Genomic DNA, 5,585 nt, shown 5'->3' on the forward strand with positions numbered 1-5,585 from the left:
ACTGTGTTGGCGGGGAGAAACATTCTACCAATAAGAATTAATATAGAGTTGTTATTAATAGACCTGAGAGTCAAGAACGACAAAGGTACATAAAAAAACTTGTATTAAACATCCTTCTTTTTAAAAACCAGTGTAAAAACTGAATGAGCTACAGACATTTGGCAAATGACGAGTATACACGAACGTTCCAAAGAGTATCGGGACACCAATGCTGATAGTTGAAATAAGTGGTTCCTACTCATAAAGCCGAAACTGTATGAATATGGTAATAAACCAAATATCTTGCGAGACTAGTGAACAAGAGGGTCGACTCTCAAACAATTTCGTCTATTAAGGATAAAAAGGGTCATATTAAACTTGATACAATGGACATTTGTAGGATTTTTGGGCAACTTTTATAGACATTTATATAGCAACGGAGAACCCCCCGAGGTGCAGGACCTGATTAGCTGATTTCTCTCTAAATTTACTTTACCTAAATTGACTGAGGAAAAAATACAGGGGCTAAACAAGTTATTTACAGAGCAGGATGTTCTGGAAGCCTTGCAAACCTTACAGTCCGGTAAGTCTCCTGGACCAGATGGCCTTAGCAGCGAATTTTATAAAGAGTTTAAATCTGAGCTTATGAATCCTTTCCTGGAGATGCTAAATGACTCATACAATAAAAACTCCTTAACTAGATCTCTCACAGAAGCTAATATTAGCCTCATACTCAAAAAAGGAAAACCAGCAGATGAATGTCCTTCATATCGACCCATTAGCCTTCTGAATGTTGATTTTAAATTATTATTATAAGACTCTAGCGAGGCGCCTCGAAAAAGTTTTACCCTGTGTTATTAATACGGATCAGACAGGGCTTATTATCGGCAGAAACTCCTGCAATAATATGAGAAGGCTGTTGAATGTAATCCAGTTGTCAACTCAGAGAAAGATGGCGGGTGTGTTGATAAGTCTGGATGCCGAGAAGGCCTTTGACAGAGCTGAGTGGCGTTATTTATTTTCCGTCGTAGGTAATTTTGGTGTAGGGGATGCTTTCAGTAAATGGGTTGGGTTGATATACCATAGACCAGTAGTTGCTGTTCGAATCAATGGACAGGTTTCACCCTATTTTCCGTTGGGCAGGGATACCCTCTGTCCCCACTGTTGTTTGCTCTTGCGATCGAGCCCCTTGCAGAAGCTGTAAGGGGCTGAGAACAAGTTGTGTCCAGTGTCCAGATATTACTGGAATATCTGTTGGCAAGAGATATCATAATATTGCCCTATACGCTGATGATATATTGCTTTTCTTAACTAATCCAACAGAATCTATACCATCTGTTCTGGAAGTAATAAACCAATTTAGTATATTTTCAGGGTACAAAATACATTTCTCTAAGTCTGAAATTATTCCACTTGACAACACCACTCGACCCAACCCTTGTCCTTTTAAGCGGTCACCCGCAGGCTTCACTTACCTGGGGATTTCCATCACCCCATCATTGGAAGCAATGCCCAAAGCCAACTTCTAACCTTTGTTTTGTCACAGATTTGTGACGACCTGGGGAGATGGACTGCTCTTCCACTGTCAATGATGGGCAGAATTGCATTACTAAAAAATGAATACTCTACCAAGGCTCCTTTAACAACATCCTATTTAGAACTAATCTGCAAGCCTGGCGAGCAATGAGAAAGGTAGAGGGTCACTCTAATACGCTGGCTCCCCTAACCCCATTGTATGATAACATAGACTTCATCCCGGCCCGACTGGATACGGGTTTTAAGATATGGGAGGAAAACGGGATTTTAACTCTAGGACAGTTATTTAACCAAGGAGCGATTACCACATTTGAACAGATGAGAAAGAAATATAATCTTCCTTCTAGTCACTTCTTCAGGTATCTCCAGATTCGCAGCTTTATTCAAGAACAGCGTGAATATGACTTTGACAGTGAGATTTCACGGTTGGAACGATTACTTATTGGCAGGGAAAAGAAAGCAATTCTCGGTCGGGGATATGCTGAGCTTAAGTCTGTTAATAACATGAGTTTTGATTATCTTCGAGACAAATGGAACACTGAGTTCAGTCTAACAATAAATTAACCAACATGGCTGGAAACATGGTGGCTAGCAGGAGCGATCTCCAAATGCAATAGAACCAAAGAGACCCAATTTATAATATTACATCGCTTACAGATTACACCACAGCTCAGACACAGGATGAACCCAAATCTCTCTGATAAATGCTCTAAATGTCATACAGCAGTTGGAAATTACAAACATTGTGTATGGACTTATATTCCTGTTGAGGAGTACTGGGGTAAAATTGTTGATTTCACTCGATATTTAATGTCCAGCTGGAGGCTGATCCTCAGGTTTTACTTCCTGGCCGACCTAGTCGTCATATTAAAGGGTCCCATCGAAGACGGTTGCTTGGTATCCTGGCATTTGCTGCCCGGAAAAACTTACTGCTTCGATGGATTGATAATGTGCCGCCCACAATTAAGGGTTGGCATAAAGTGTTACCAATGGAATACTTAATTCACAGATCCAAATGTAGGATTGCTGATTTTTGTAAGATGTAAACGCCTTTCCTTAAGTACGTAGGTAAAAGACTTACGACCATTACACTGAAAGGGATGCCAGATGGCGAATAAGAAAATTGGCTAGTGAATGTTTTTGGATCTTGAGTGTCTCTCTTTGCTTTACGGATGTGTGCGTGCTCTGTCACTGTCAAGTGTTATCAGGACTGAGTGCCTTATGTCTATATGTATATGTATAAACGGGTAGTAAGAGATATTAGTTAACGTGGCCTTTTTGTTGTTGTGTTGTTTTGCTTGTTCTGTTTGTTGTCTGTCAACTTCTAAAAATTCAATAAAGATATGATAAAAAAAATAATAAGGGGTTCTAGACACCTCCACACGTCTATAAAAGCCAGCATCTAGACATTCAGAACAATCCTGCAAACATTTGTCATGACTTGGAGGTGTCTGTTTTTGGTTTTGATTTAGATTCTGGTAGTTTGTGGTAGTTTGGGAAAATGACTAATGGCCTAATGCAGAAAGAATACAATGTGTCATGTATGGTTAGTACTAATTTGAATATTCTTTCCTGATTAAAAATCCATTTGAGTTCAAGAAATGCATTACCCATTTTTACATTGGGGTATTTTCTTCTTTCAGAGTTTATTAAAAGATTAATCTGTTTTTGTATGTACTAAAACTACTTTGTGTCGGGCGTGTCAGCATGTCTGTCCAAGCTCACATCTTCCCTTCTTTACAGTCACCTATAACGCAGAGATCCAAGGTGTCCACTATACCAACATTTAGAACTGCACCCGACTGGCAATACTCATAGATTTATATTAAAGAGTCTCCACAGCACCTTCTTTGGGGAGTCGCTTTTTTTTATTGCAGAGGGGGAGAAAGTAAACGTGGATTTTGAAGAAGCCGTCAAACGGCAGCTCACTCATGTCACCGCTCATTCTGAACACGCCCAGGAGATCTAACCCAATTCACGGTGCAATTTGTCTCGCTGACATACCCCGTCATTTATGTCTCTTTCTTCCACTGCCACCATAAATATGCTCAGATGACCCAAAAAAAAGGAAGGATAGATGGCTTCTGTCTTTTCCTGCGTCCACAAGGACAGAGCAGAATCGGTGAGGATCAACAAGATTCAGCAGTGTTGGTTTGACACAGTTTGTTCCTGCCACATTCGCCTTACTTTAACACCTTCATTCACCCGAACAGACGGCTGGTGCAGCTCAAACTGAGCACTGCAAAGGCTGAGCTGGTATAAACCTGGATGTCGTTTCCCTGGGATGAAAGCTGATAATGAACCTCTCAAGAGAGGGTTTGAAAAATCTCCAGTTCATTAATTCTTCTGCTCAGTTTGCTGCTTAGTCTGAAAAAAAAAAGCTCTCCAAAGGTAATCTTAAATTTGCTGCTCTCTTCTGCCAATTTTAATGGAATTATACTAGTTAAACAGCTGATTGACCAGGTTTTCGTATACATTAAACACTGATGAAAAGAACAAAGTATTGAAAGGGAAAGGTGTTGGTAAGACAAAAAAAACAAAAAGATTCCAGAAATCAGGTTTGGATATATTTGCGTTTTTTTTTTTTTTTTGCTTAAAATAAATAAATAAATGGATATGCTGACAGAAAATGCAAAAGCTACATCACTTCTGAGGGGATCTGTTTTCCTACAATCTAAAAGAAAATAAACACCTAACAAAAAAAACTTATAGACATATGAAATCTCTGCGTGACCTCAAGGTAGAAACACACACTGCATCTAATATAAAATCGTTTATGAGACCAAAGACTTTTTCCTCAACGTATGCCAATTATCTGATTCTGTTCTACATCAATTAATGAGGCTCGTGTGAATGAAAAGGAGCGCTGCTGGTATTTTTAGTCACCATTTCAGGATTCACAAAGCCAAACACGGTTTCGAAATTCAGGTCATCATCTGGAGAAGCGTGTCTTCTGTGCTAATGTCTGCATACTGAGGCAGAAAGGTGATATGTATAACCTCATTTTATATTCCATGTCTAAATCCTAAGATTTTTTTTCTGCAGATGCAGTGCCTTTCAAAAGTATTCATATCCATTAAACTACATTTTATCAGGTTACAACAACAAGCTTCAATGTTTTCTATTTGAATTCTAAGTGACAGAGCAGCATTTCCTGTTAGCATCTGAGGTCTGCAACTCTGCAGCGTCTACGGAGTCACCATTGGCATCTTGGTGATTGATGCTCTCTCCTTGCACGCCGTATCGGGTTAAGCGAATGGCCACGTCTTGGTAGATGTGCAGTTGTGCCATATAGTTTGTAGTTTCAGATGACAGACTGTACAGCGCTCCGTGAGTTGGTTAAAGCTTGGGATATTGTGCTCTAACACCACATTAAACATCTCTGAAACTGACCTGTCTGCTGGGTTCCTCGGTCTTTGTGATGCTGTTCGTTCTCTAATGTTCCCGAACAAACCTCTGAGGCCTTTACTGAATAGTTGCATTTAGACTGGGAATTATATTTAGGATCAGATCAGAGGAAAGGGGCAGAGTACAGAGGCACTGTACACTTATCAGCTGTTTAATTGTATCTAGTTTTGAAAACCAAATACCATTTTCCTTCTACTTCTGAAAAACAGTCCACTTTGTGTTGGTGTATCACATAAAACTCCAATACAGAACATGAAAGTTTGTGGCTATAAAGAGAAAAGGTTCAATGCGGTATGTAAACTTTAGCAAGGAGCTGTATACCTTATAAGTAAAACATATCATTTGCAAAATAGGCAGAATGGCAATTCCTTCAAAACTGAAAAATACTGCAGATTAAACAATTTATATAATCCTGCTCGTCAGAAACATAACAGTGACCCGTTAGTGCAGATATGGAGCTAATTTGCTGCACATTTCAGGAATCTTTGCAAGTAAATTCTGGTTTTAAAGGAAGAAGTATATAAATACATATATAAATCACAACTAGGTGGTTTTTAAAGTGATGAGCGATAACTATATTCTAAACACCAGCTAGCTAATGCTGTGGCCTTATTACCAGCAGGAGATGAGCTCTGTTTAGTGGCAGACTTGTAATGAATGCA

This window comes from Fundulus heteroclitus, chromosome 12 (genome assembly GCF_011125445.2).
Source record: "Fundulus heteroclitus isolate FHET01 chromosome 12, MU-UCD_Fhet_4.1, whole genome shotgun sequence".
Lineage (NCBI taxonomy): Eukaryota > Metazoa > Chordata > Actinopteri > Cyprinodontiformes > Fundulidae > Fundulus > Fundulus heteroclitus.